A 15,457-nucleotide genomic window follows, 5' to 3' on the forward strand; every position below is an offset into this window, starting at 1 on the left:
GAACTCACTAGGCTTAAACAAAACTGTGCAGAACCTGAAGTTTACAAAAAGCAAGCCAGTGAGTTGGAACAGAGATTCAAATGTAGGGGTTATTCCTCACATATATTAAAAAGAGCTAAACACATCGTAGCGGGTAAGGATTGTGAAAAATTGAGTAAAGGGGTACTCCACCCCTAGACATCTTATCCCCTATCCAAAGGATAGGGGATAAGATGTCTGATCGCGGGGGTTCCGCTGATGTCTGTGACGTCAGGTCTCCGCCCCCGTGTGACGTCACGTCCCCTCCCCTCACAGCTGCTGATGGAGGAGGATTTGCGCAGCTGTCATCAGTAGTGACTAGGCCCAAGCCTTGCTGCAACGGCCATCTTGCCCAGTTGCTCATAGCAACCAATCAGATCGCTTCTTTCAATTTGCAGAGGCCTTGTTAAAAATGAAAGCAGTGATCTGATTGGTTGCTATGGGAAACTGGACAACTTTTCTTCTGGACAGGTTTTGATAAATCTCCCCCAATGTTTTTTACCGCCGTTATTGTTTCATTATTGAATATTGCCAGCTCCCCTAACTCACTCCACATATGAACTGATCCATGTTGGTTTAACTTTGTTGGTTTTATATATTTTACATCAGTCTGCCTTTTGGGGAGGGGAATGGATAACAGTGGCACACCCTGCCCCTTGCAAAAGTACTTAATCCCTCACCTGCAGACAGACTGACGTCACCGAGGAAGAGCGCATGCGCTCAAAATGCATCTGATGATATGGTCGGTTTTAACAGTGTGATGCGATCTTCCATAAAGCTGTCTTTGATGAAGTGCTGGATCATTGTCTTCTTCTTCGCATGACTTTTTGATCACTTTTTAATTCATTTTTTTCTGGGCTGCAATGTAACCAAAAATCAGCAAATATGGACTTTATTATTTTACATTCACACCATACGAGATCATAAGCATTATACTTTAATAGTTCTGACATTTCTGCATGCAGAAATACCCAAACATTTGGAGGGGGGTATTGAAAATGTTATTAGTGGGGCTTATTAGAGGGTGACACCCTGTAATAAACCTCCTCCTCCTGTAATTACAGTGGGGATCAAAAGTTTGGGCACCCCAGATAAAAATTTGTATTAATGTACATAAAGAAGCCAAGGAAAGATGGAAAAATCTCCAAAAGGCATCAAATTACAGATTAGACATTCTTATAATATGTCAACAAAAGTTAGATTTTATTTCCATCATTTACACTTTCAAAATAACAGAAATCAAAAAAATGGCATCTGCAAAAGTTTGGGCACCCTGCAGAATTTATAGCATGCTCTGCCCCCTTTACAAAGCTGAGACCTGCCAGTGTCATGGATTGTTCTCAATCATCATCGGAAGACCAGGGGATGTCAATCTCAAAGGTTTTAAATGCCCAGACTCATCTGACCTTTCCCCAACAATCAGCACCATGGGTTCTTCTAAGCAGTTGTCTAGAAATCTGAAACTGAAAATTGTTGACGCTCACAAAGCTGGAGAAGGCTATAAGAAGATAGCAAAACATTTTCAGATGTCAATATCCTCTGTTCGGAATGTTATTAAGAAATGGCAGTCATCAGGAACAGTGTAAGTTAAAGCAAGATCTGGAAGACCAAGAAAATTATCAGACAGAACAGCTCGCAGGATTATGAGAAAAACAATTCAAAGCCCAAGTTGGCTGCACAATCCCTCCAGAAAGATCTGACAGACACTGGAGTTGTGGTACACTATTCTACTATAAAGAGATACTTGTACAAATATGGTCTTCATGGAAGAGTCATCAGAAGAAAACCTCTTCCACGTCCTTACCACAAAAATCAGCACTTGAACTTTACAAATAAACATATAGACAAGCCTAATGCATTTTGAAAACAAGTTCTGTGGACCAATGAGGTTAAAATTTAACTTTTTAGCCGGAATGAGAAAAGGTACATTTGGAGAAGAAGGGGAACAGAATTTAATGAAAAGAACCTCTGTGCAACTGTTAAGCATGGGGGTGGATTAATCATGCTTTGGGGTTGTATTGCAGCCAGTGGCACAGGGAACATCTCACGGGTAGAAAGAAAAATTGATTCAATAAAATTTCAGAAAATTTTGGATACTAACGATGCCATCTGTGAAAAAGTTGAAGTTAAAGAGAGGATGACTTCTTCAAATGGATAATGATCCTAAACACACCTCGAAATCCACGGGGGATTACATCAAGAGGCGTAAACTGAAGGTTTTGCCATGGCCTTCACAATCTCCTGACCTCAACATAATTGAAAATCTATGAATAGACTTTAAAAGAGCAGTGCGTGACAGACAGCCCAGAAATCTCAAAGAACTGGAAGACTTTTGTAAGGAAGAATGGGCAAAGATACCTCAAACAAGAATTGAAAGACTCTTGGCTGGCTACAAAAAGCATTTACAAGCTGTGATACTTGCCAAAGGGGGCAGTACAAATATGAACTCTGCAGGGTGCTCAAACTTTTGCACTTGCCAGTTTTCTGTTATTTTGAAAGTGTAAATGATGGAAATAATATCTAACTTTTGTTGACATAGTATAAGAATGTCCAATCTGTAATTTCACGCCTTTTGGAGATTTTTCCATCTTTCCTTGGCTTCTTTATGCACATTAATAAAAATTTTTACCTGGGGTGCCCAAACTTTTGATCCCCCACTGTACCTTACTACCTGGGTGACACACTCTAACAAACCTTCTCCTCCTTTAATTACCTTACCACTGAGGTGACACACTATAACAAACCTCCTCATCATGTAATCTCCTAACTATTGGGGTGGCACACTGTAACAAACCTCCTCCTCGTGCAATCTCCTTACTACTGGTTTGACACACTGTAATAAACCTCCTCCTCATGTAATCCCCTTACTACTGGGGTGACACACTGTAACAAACCTCCCCCTCATGTAATCTCCTTACTACTTGGGTGACACACTATAGCAAACCTCCTCCTCATGTAATATCATTACTACTGGGGTAACACACTGTAACAAACCTCCTCCTCTTGTAATCTCCTTACTACTGGGGTGACACACTATAGCAAACATCCTCCTCATGTAATCTCCTTACTACTGGGGTGACACACTGTAATAAACCTCCCCCTCATGTAATCTCCTTACTACTTGGGTGACACACTATAGAAAACCTTCTCCTCATGTAATCTCCTTACTACTGGGGTGACACACTGTAACAAACCTCCTCCTCATGTAATCTCCTTACTACTGAGGTGACACACTGTAACAAACCTCCTCCTCATGTAATCACCTTACTACTGGGGTTACACACTCTAACAAACCCCCTCCTCATGTAGTCTCCTTACTACTGGGGTGACACACTGTAACAAACCTCCTCCTCATGCAATCTCCTTACTACTGGGGTGACACACTGTATCAAACCCCCTCCTCATGTAATCACCTTAGTACTGGGATGACACACTGTAACAAACCCCCTCCTCATGTAGTCTCCTTACTACTGGGGTGACACACTGTAACAAACCTCCTCCTCATGCAATCTCCTTACTACTGGGGTGACACACTGTATCAAACCCCCTCCTCATGTAATCACCTTAGTACTGGGATGACACACTGTAACAAACCCCCTCCTCATGTAATTACCTTACTACTGGGGTGACACACTGTGACAAACCTCCTCCTCATGTAATCTCCTTACTACTTGGGTGACACAATGTAACAAACCTCCTCCTCATGTAACTACCTTACTACTGGGGTGACACACTGTAGCAAACCTCCTCCTCATTAAATTACCTTACTACTGCGGTGACAAACTGATAACATACTGTAACTGTAACAAACCTCCTCCTAGTGTAATTACCTTACTACTGGGGTGACATGTAACCTCCACTCCAGCTCAGCTCAGCCCCGCCTCCTCCACAGCATCATTACAGGTCCTTCAGCCTCAATCTCTCCTAAACGCCACAGCTAAGCTCCGCCCCAACATGTGATGGTTACATCATCACAGGTCCTGCACCTCCAGCATTTAGCAGGCTGGGTCGGAGGAGGAGGCGGGGAAGGGAAGCTTAATTAATTCAAGGGTCGGTCCTACAGGACTACTGTAACAGGGACAGCTTTCTTGCTCTTTCAAAGTTAAGGAACGCCTTCTGAGACATACTCATCTCTGCAGTAACGTCCCACTTAGCCAATCACCGACTAAGGCGGGACTCCATTGCGGGCAATGATTGGCTGAGCAGGTCATCACTGCTGACATGAGTACACCTCAGGCTGGGTCCATATATGTCCAGCGTATCAGGATCAGTTTTTTCTTTGTGCAAAAACATACAAGTTGTTATCTGACCTTGTCACTCCTTTTATAATAAACATTTCAGAGAAGCAGTTGTTGCCAGAAAGTTATACAGATTTGTAAATTACTTCTATATAAAATTCTTAATCCTTCCAGTACTTATCAGCTGTTGTATGCTCCAGAGGAAGTTGTGTAGCTCTGGACAATACCGGAGACAGACAGAGGTGGCAGCAGAGAGCACAGTGGTCAGACTGGAAAAAACTACTCAACTTCCTCTGTTGTATACAGCAGCTGATAAGTACTGGAATGCTCAATTAAGATTTTTAAATAGAATTAATGTACAAATATGTATAATCTTCTGGCACCAGTTTATTTGAAAAAAAAATCCTTTTGAGTACCACTTCATCAAAACTAATTTTTGCTATTGTAGTCCTTATGGTAAATAAAAAATATTTCTAATGTACTTTGTTTGAAAAAAGGAAGTTTTCTATGTTTTATTTGTGTTTAAAAAAGCTGCCTCTAGGTGTCTCCCTACAGAGCACATTTCCCCCATCTTTTTCACAGACTTGGGACTCCTGCTTGCCTGACAGAAGTCCAAAATCAGGTAATGCTGAGGTGGGAGGGGGGGTGCAGCCTTAGCCAATCATAGCTCATCTCAAACACTGAACTGCTCTGGGCTGTGTATAGCAGAATGTGGGAGGAAGTTCTCCCCTGTATTAGGGATCGACCGATATTGATTTTTTAGAGCCGATACCAGTAACCTGTGAACTTTCAGGCCGATAGCCGATAACTTATACCAATATTCTGTGCATTTTAATCCCCCCCCAAAAAAATATCCTTGGTAAAATGAGGGTGCGTGTGTGTGTGTGTGGGGGGGGGGGGGTATACCCTGATAAATTGTTTCTGCCCCAGCAGAAGCCGCTGCAGATCAATGATTTAAAGTGGGTGCTTTATATCAATGAACTGCAGTGGCTTTTGCTGGGCCAGAGACCGCCGCCGCCACCCGCTTCTCTCCTCCTGCCTGTCCTGAGTCCAACCACCGACGCTGCCTGATTGCCTCCCCCTGCCTATTCTCTGGCTAGAGACTGCCGCTGCCCCATTGCCTCCCCCATCCCCTGTTTTATAATTACCTGTTCCTGGGGTCCATGCTACTTCTGGCTCGGGCGGCGTCCTGAGCTGTCACTGTGCGCCGAGCCACTAACTGTGACATCGCGTTGAGGACGTCACTCGTCTTTGCGCAGCGCACAGCAACAGTGCAGGATGCCGTAGGAGCCAGAAGTAGCGTGGACTACGGGAACAGGTAATTATAAAACCGGGGATGGGGTGGCAATGGGGCAGCGGTGGCGGCAGTCTCTGGCCAGAGGAAATGCTAGGGGAGGCAATCGGGTAGCGTCAGGGGTAGGACTCAGGACCCCAGGACAGGCAGAGGGAGAGAAGCGGGTGGCGGCGGCGGTCTCTGGCCCCGCAAAAGCCGCTGCAGTTTATTGATTTAAAGCGCCCGCATTATCGGCAGGTTAGATGCCGATACCGATAACTTACAAAATTGTGAATATCGGCCGATAATATCGGCCAATCCGATAATCGGTTGACCCCTACTCTGTATGGCTTCAGATGATGTAATGTCTGCTAGGAATGCCCCTTCCCAGTCTGTAAATCTGACTGAGACGTTTACTACGGTTTTAGGTCCGGTCAGGAAACCGCATATGGGTCAAAACTGAGCCGACCGGAGTCACCGTTTGACTCCGGTCGGCTCATTAAAGTAAATGGAGTCACGGGCTGATCGGGGTACGGGAGCGCCCGGTTTGCCCCTCCCCAAGCCGGATCTGGTGCCCGTGTGTACAAAACGAGATGTGAATGCAGCCTAAACTGGAACTTTTTATTTATTTTGTTTAAGCACAATCTCCAATTTCCCAGAATGCTAAATGCTTGGGCCACCAAGCCACAATGTGACAAATGACATGTAAAGTGAGCACAGGTCATATATCTTGTATCCTTATCATCCAGCTGGGAGGAACACATGCAGCCAATGCCTTCTGTGGGGCTTGTGATGTGATGTGTTTGGACTTGGTGAATGACTGGATGGCGGGTACATGCACTAATGTGCAGAGAGAAGTGACTGACGGCCCAGAAACAACTGTATATACATCGCTCAGGGGCGAAATCATTGGCACATATGTCACAGGGCAGAGCAATGCTCAGATTGTCCAGGAGATAAAGCAGCCTGGTACAGACATGGTGAGGAGAACACTGGCACGACTTGTCATTCACAAACAGTGTGGCACAGCACTGGCAGGATAAACACAAATAGAGACACATCCAGGTACACTCCGGGCCTGCTAGTCATTTCCTGACCATTTCCTACTCCTTGGAAAGTTACACAGCGGGAATGATTTACCAGACTTGGACTCCTCTCCCCTAATATATTTATTCTGTACTCAACCTAAACAGAGCCCCACACTGAAAGAATAACACGCCTGACCCCGAGCAAAGAGGTGCCGGCTGCTGCAGAGCCTCTCACATGGGAGGTGATTGGCACCTACAAGACAAGAACATTACACTATGCAGATGGGGTGGGAGCTAGAAGGTCATATATTAGACACAGATAGATAGATAGATAGATAGATAGATAGATAGATAGATAGATAGATAGATAGATAGATAGATAGATAGATAGATAGATATGAGAGGATAGATAGATAGATATGAGAGGATAGATAGATAGATAGATAGATAGATAGATAGATAGATAGATAGATAGATAGATAGATATGAGATAGATAGATAGATAGATAGATAGATTATAGATATGAGATAGATAGATAGATAGATAGATAGATAGATAGATATGAGATAGATAGATAGATAGATAGATAGATAGATAGATAAATAGATATTAGAGGATAGATAGATAGATGATAGATATGAGATAGATAGATAGATAGATAGATAGATAATGAGAGGATAGATAGATAGATTAGATAGATGTTAGATAGATAGATAGATAGATAGATAATGAGAGGATAGATAGATTAGATAGATGATAGATAGATATGAGATAGATAGATAGATAGATAGATAATGGATGTATAGATAGATAGATAGATAATAGATAGATAGAAATGAGATAGATAGATAGATAGATATCTCCAAATGGCGGAGGACAGCACAACCACTAAAGGTCTTGAGACAGTAATCCGGGTGCAATAGGCAAGAAACGTGGTCCCAGTCGCAGACCACATCCATAAATTCCAGCAATAAGTCCAGCAGCATCCCGTGATCCCGTGAGTGCTGCTGGACTTATTGCTAGATAGATAGATAGATAGATGATTGCTAGATGATAGATAGATGATAGATAGATAGATAGATAGATAGATAGATAGATAGATATGAGATAGATAGATAGATAGATAGATAGATAGATAGAAGAGGATAGATAGATATGAGATAGATAGATAGATAGATATGAGATAGATAGATATGAGAAGATAGATATGAGATAGATAGATAGATAGATAGATAATGAGAGATAGATAGATGATAGATAGATAGATAGATAGATAGATAGATAGATAGACAGACAGACAGACAGACAGACAGACAGACAGATAGATAGATAGATAGATAGATAGATAGATAGATAATAGATAGATAGATAGATAGATAGATAGATAGATAGATAGATAGATAATAGATAGATAGATAGATAGATAGATAGATAGACAGACAGACAGACAGACAGACAGACAGATAGATAGATAGATAGATAATAGATAGATAGATAGATAGATAGATAGATAGATAATAGATAGATAGATAGATAGATAGATAGATAGATAGATATGAGACAGATAGATGTGTAGTGTACCCCTGGCAGTAGGTAATATACTGCCCCCTGTCCCGCAGTGATCGTCCATCCCCTCCTGTATACACCGCCTCCTGTATATACCGGCAGGTAAATGAGCAGGACAAGTGTTGTGATTCTTCTGGTGTAGAATGTTCCGCGGTGATTCCATTTGCCTTGTTGAGCCTTGTAAGAACCTGACTTAATCATGTTCACTTCTGTGTAAGCAAAATAGAGGAAACTTCAAAGGGTCAGAACGCCTTCAGGGATTTGTGCGGAGACGCCAGCCACAGATACTAATCTGCCTGGTGGATTGGATGTGCCCTAGTGATGGGCACCAGCGGTGCTCCTGGGCCGGGCAGATAGTGCCCTCATTCAGTCACATAGGCTACACTGTGCCCCGGCCGAGCGGGTTAGGAGTTCCATGCCAGGGGGGACCCGTGCTGGCCCATCGTGTTGTAATGTGAGCCAATGACGAGACGTGGGCAGGAGAGATGTTATCACCCACATTCCGCGCTTTTCCCCTTGTTTACTCGCAGTTAGTCAAAGCTACATTAACATTCCATGCAGGACTGCGCCACAATCTTCATTAGTCCCCATGCTCTCTATTCACACTGTGCTCCCGACTAATGCTGCCTGTCAGGATCGCTGCTTTCCTCTATGGGGATATCGTGTTCTGCTGCAAAGCATGACACAAATGTAATGTGGATGGGGGAAGGAAGAGGAGGCCCAGACTGACTCCACTGCTGTCTAATGGCCAGATGATTAGCGCTAATTAGAGCCCTGTGCACTCCTGCCAGCTAACGCTGCGGTTTCTTCATCTTCTCCCCTTCTAATGACTTCTAATAGAGCCAGCTCGGCAATTAGTACTAGATATCATTCATAGAACGTTTCCCACATTCATAGGCATCTGAATGACAGGCGAGATGTGTATCGGGGAAATACTGTAGGTACATGGGTAAGTCCTTCCCCAACCCCAGGAATTAACGCAAGTCACTTCAAGCCAAAATCATTATATATTCCTATCTAATAAGACAAAAGACTGTAAGTATAGTAGACACTATTAAGGAAGACATAAGTCCTTCAAAGTAGGGGCCATTTTAGATTTTTAATAATAAATAATATTTATTTAAAAGGATTCTGTCTTGCTAGAGGAGTGTTTCCAAATCTGGGTGCAAAACTACAACTCCCAGCATGCCCGGACAGCCGAAGGCTGTCCGGGCATGCTGGGAGTTGTAGTTTTGCAGCAGCTGGAGGCACCCTGACTGGAAAGAGTGTAAGTATAGTAAACACTATTAAGGAATACATAAGTCCTTCAAAGTAGGGGCCATCTATATTTCTAATAATAAATAATATTTATTTAAAAGGATTCTGTCTTACTAGAAGAGTGTTTCCCAACCAGGGTGCAAAACTACAACTCCCAGCATGCCCATTTAGCGATCAGTTCATGCTGGGAGCTGTAGTTTTGCAGCAGCTGGAGGCACTCTGGTTGGGAAACACTGTGACTGTAAAGACTGTAAGTATAGTAGACACTATTAAGGAAGACATAAGTCCTTCAAAGTAGGGTCCATTTTGGATTTCTAATAATAAATAATATTTATTTAAAAGGATTCTGTCTTGCTAGAGGAGAGTTTCCCAACCTGGGTGAAAAACTACAAATCCCAGCATGCCCGGAAGGCTGTCCGGGCATGCTGAGAGTTGTAGTTTTGCAGCAGCTGGAGGCACATTGACTGGAAAAAATGTAAGTAAAGTAGACACTATTAAAGAAGACATAAGTCCTTCAAAGTAGGAGCCATTTTAGATTTCTAATAATAAATATTTATTTAAAAGGATTATGTCTTGCTTGAGGAGGGTTTCCCAATCTGGGTGCAAAACTACAACTCCCAGCATGCCCATTCAGCGATCAGTACATGCTGGGAGTTGTAATTTTGCAGCAGCTGGAGGCACTCTGTGACTGTAAAGACTGTAAGTATAGTAGACACTATTAAGGAAGACATAAGTCCTTCAAAGTAGGGGCCAATTTAGATTTCTAATAATAAATAATATTTATTTAAAAGGATTCTGTCTTGCTAGAGGAGTGTTTCCCAACCTGGGTGCAAAACGACAACTCCCAGCATGCCCCGGCTGTCCAAGTTGTAGTTTTGCAGCAGCTGGAGGCACTCTGGTTGGGAAACACTGTGACTGGAAAGACTGTAAGTATAGTAGACATTATTAAAGAAGACATAAGTCCTTCAAAGTAGGAGCCATTCTAGATTTCTAATAATAAATAATATTTATGTAAAATGATTCTGTCTTGCTAGAAGAGTGTTTCCCAACCTGGGTGCAAAACTACAACTCCCAGCATGCCCATTCAGCGATCAGTACATGCTGGGAGTTGTAGTTTTGCAGCAGCTGGAGGCACACAGGATGGGAAACACTGTGATGGGAGCCGTGAGTAAAAGCAGAAGCCCCCTCTCCAGATCGTTAACTATTTCACTGCCTCATGTGGTGAGATCTGGGGGCTTTTACCATTCCTTAGCAATTAGTTTGTCCTCTTGACCTGTTGCAGCCATGTTCACTGTCTGCGTTTTTTGTGTTGCGGCCTCTGTTCCCTATGATGTGACAAATTGCCCATAATGTGCATTCGACTTTTAGTCGTGTGAAAAAAAGGCAGAGCTGTCATAATCGATTAGTCTGTGTTGTCAGGGTTAAAAAAAAAACTCACAGATCGCACTGAAGATCGGATTGGAAGGAAAGTTGAATGAGATCGGGTGAAGACTGAGACAAGAAAACAGCACTTGTGCCTGATCGGCCAATCCATCTGAACAGTCCCCAATCTCCAGGTCAGACTTCCCTATATTAATAATACTCCATTCCTTCCTTCTTGTTTTAATGACAATGTAGTTGCTGCATTCATATGAGTATATTATTTGTATCAGCACATACTGCTATGGCATCATGTCATCAGGTTGGTGGTTTCCATCCATGTGGGCACCATTATCACCCAAATGACAGCTCCTCACATCCAATAGAAACACCTTCATTTCCAGGTTTATCTGCCACCACCACTGCTATCTGTCATCTGCTGCCGCCGAGTATTAGTGATAATACAAAGCAGATCCTTCTTTCCCCTTCTCCGGGTCAAAGGTTAAAATTCGGCTTTCTCCAAGCTCTTGATCTAGTAGAAGCAATGTGACTGTCCACGTGATCTCTCCAGATCTAGAACCTGCTGCTCGGTAGAAGACAAGGCCGGTACCGGCAGCATCAGTCACACTGCCAGTCTGGACCAGGGGAAAGTGAAGTTGTGTGGGGCAAAGAATGATCTGCGACCCTAGAAGAGCACAATGCCCACTCATTAGAGATCGGTGGAATAGGGAGAGAGAAATCTTCATTATGGCAGCGATAATCGCACCGATGTTGGTGATTGTTGCGATTGATTATTGATAGGGTGTTATTCACACAAGGCATTGTCGATCACGACTTAATATCTGCCTGGGAACACTGTCACGAGTATTCGCCTCTCACCTCATGGTAAACACGGGGATAAAACCTATTATTACTATTTAGAATTCATAAAAATCTACATTTAATGAATTCCTCCGAGTCAGTAGACGCTGTAGTTCTATATTATACTTGTACATTCAATATTGATACATAGAGGTGTTAATTGTATCATTCTGTTTATTTAGCATGTTAAGATCTGTCACAAGTCACAGCCAAGGGTTGGAGGATGTTGTTCAACATATCTTTATCTTCTTTCTTTCTTTCTTTTTTTTTTTTTGCATATCTACTTATCTATATATCTATCTATTTATCTATCTATCTACCTACCTATTTACCTATCTATCACCTATCGATCCTCTCATATCTATCTATCATCTATCTATCTATCCTCTCATATCTATCTATCTACCTACCTATTTACCTATCTATCTATCCTCTCATATCTATCTATCTATGTGTCTACTTACCTACCTATTTACCTACCTATCATCTATCGATCATCTCATATCTATCTATCTATCATCTATCTGTCCTCTCATATCTATCTATCTACCCACCTATTTACCTATCTATCTATCTATCTATCATCTTATTCTATCTATCATCTATCATCTTATACCTATCTACCTACCTACTTAATTATCTATCAATTATCTATCTATCCATCTCCCTATTTACATATCTATCTATCTATCTATCTATCTATCTGTCTATCTATCATCTTATATCTATCTACCTTCCTACCTATTTAATTATTTATCCATCTACCTACCTACCTATATACCTATCAATCTATTTACCTATCTATCTATCTAGCTACCTACCTATTTACCTATCTACCTACCTACCTATTTACCTATCTACCTACCTACCTATTTACCTATCTATCTATACACCAATCTATCTATCTATCTACCTACCTATTTACCTATCTATCTCTCTATCTATCTATCTACCTATTTATTTATCTATCTACCTACCTATTTACTTATCTATCTATCTACCTACCTACCTACTTATTTACCTATCTACCTACCTACCTGCCTATTTACCTATCTATCTACCTACCTACCTATCTACCTACCTGCCTATTTACCTATCTATCTACCTACCTACCTATCTACCTACCTACCTGCCTATTTACCTATCTATCTACCTACCTGCCTATTTACCTATCTATCTACCTACCTATCTACCTACCTGCCTATTTACCTATCTATCTACCTACCTACCTGCCTATTTACCTATCTATCTACCTATCTACCTGCCTATTTACCTATCTACCTACCTACCTACCTACCTACCTATTTACCTATCTATCTATATCTCTGTATTCTATCTATATATCTATCATACGTTCGATACTTGTGTACTAGCAGGGCAATGAGTGTGTTGTGACACGTAAAACAGAATAAAGGTTGGATTAGGACTGTACAGTCAAATTCCTAAACAAGAGCCAAGGGCGGGAAGTTACTTATTATATAAACACATTGTCAAGTTCCTTTTCATGAGAAAAGTAAAAACAGTCCCAGTCATTGTCTGAGAAGAAAATACAAGTGTCAGTGTGTGAACTACCAGAGCTCCCAATGAAGAGACTGTGTCATTAACCAATGAATCGCCACAATCTTCATGGCTGCTCCAGTCCTAAACTGATGTAAAACACCTTGATGTAATTACAAATACCTATCAATAGTGAAATGATACCTAGTAATATAGATAGACCCAATAGTCTAGAATGAAAGCTTCCTCTCAATAAGCATGCTGAGAATCGTTACCATTACCATCACGTCCATTTCTCTGTATAAAACAAGTATTTCCACCAATATTGGAAAATAATTTGGAGGTATATTCAGGGGCAACTGGAGAGGAGCTTTACAGAACCTTACATGGGGGCTTTTTATTGAGATGAAATAAAAAGGAACAGAAAAAACTAAAACTATTGGAAAGTCTTCAGACCTTCCTGCCAACTGTACCTTGTGTACTTTCCCCTGGGGTATCACTTTATGGAGTTATAACAATGTTTCCCAACCAGGAGGCCTCCAGCTGTTGCAAAACTACAACTCCCAGCATGCCCGGACAGCCGAAGGCTGTCCGGGCATGCTTGGAGTTGTAGTTTTGCAACAGCTGGTGGCACCCTGTTTGGGAAACACTGTTATAACTAAAACACTGACATAAGGTCTTTGGCTGTCTGGACATGCTGGGAGTTGTAGTTTTGCAACAACTGGTGGCACCCTGTTTGGGAAACACTGTTATAACTAAAACACTGACATAAGGTCTTTGGCTGTCTGGACATGCTGGGAGTTGTAGTTTTGCAACAACTGGTGGTACACTGTTTGGAAAACACTGACATAAGGTATTTGGCTGTCCGGGCAGGCTGGGAGTTTTGGTTTTGCAACAGCTGGAGGCAACCAGGCAACCAGTTTAAGAAAATTGAATCATTTAGCCATCCTAATTCTATATACTGCATTCCATTATGGGATGTGTAAAAACAAAATCCAGAACTACTGGGGCAAACACAGTCCTATCACTAATTTGTTCATTCATTTCTCCATATATTTGCAGTAATTATATATATATATATAATTTTTAATATACATATATATATATATATATATATATATATATATATATAAATACACACAAAAATAAAAAATAAATATAAAAAAATATATATATTATAGAAATATACAATATATATATATTTATATAAATAAATATTTTGAATATATATATACAAATAAAAATATATATATATTTTACATACATATATACAAAAATAAAAAATAAATATTTTATATATATATATATATATATACATACAAAGAATATATATATATATATATATATATATATATATTTTAGATATATACAAAAAATATATATAAAAATTAATATTTTTTATTATATATATATATATACAAATAAAAAAAATATATATATATATATTTTACATACATATATACAAAAATAAAAATAAAATATAAAATATATATATATATATATATATATATTATAGATATATACAAAAAAATTAAATAAAAAATAATGATATATATATATATATATATATATATATATATATATATATACACACACACATATATTGTACACACACACACTCTCTCACTCACATATATACGTCTCATTATCATGGCTGATAAGTGAAGCATTAGAGATCACTTTCAAATACCCTCTGTAACAAGAGCAGAGCAAGAGGCCAGTGATTTTGGCAGCATAAAAGGCCACAGGAGAGAGATGTGTTTGTCAATATGAGCCTGTGCAGCAATCCTCCACCTCACACCCATGGGCCTATCTGAGCTGGCAGATGTTTAGACACGATTTTATAAATTGTTCAATATCAGCCTATAATGAACCCCAACTGACCATTCCAGAGCAGCTAAAAGCTTCAGGATCTCCCCTGCTGGGATCTAATAATGCCCTGACGCTGCAGCCTTATTAATCACCCAATGAAATAGATGAAGCCTCTTGAAAAATAAGTGTATGATTGATTAAAGGCCAATGCAAGAAGCTATTATTCTTGTTTTATTACCGTATGTTATATTCACTCAATTTATCTTTACGGGAAACAAATGATTGCTCAGTTTTTGTTCCTGCTGGCAAACTAGATCTGGTGGATTCACTGCATGACAGAGACTGTCAGCGCCATTATCCTTCTATGATGACTAGCATTATATATTAGGAATGGGAGGTTTGGGGGGGGAGTCAAAAAGACACCTGATTGTCTATATATATATATATATATATATATATATATATATATATATATGCAGTACTCCAATATTGGTGAAAAAAATTTGAAAAATATGTTTTATTCCATCATAATGTGATATATATATAT

This window comes from Hyla sarda, chromosome 5, assembly GCF_029499605.1.
Source record: "Hyla sarda isolate aHylSar1 chromosome 5, aHylSar1.hap1, whole genome shotgun sequence".
Taxonomy (NCBI): Eukaryota; Metazoa; Chordata; class Amphibia; order Anura; family Hylidae; genus Hyla; species Hyla sarda.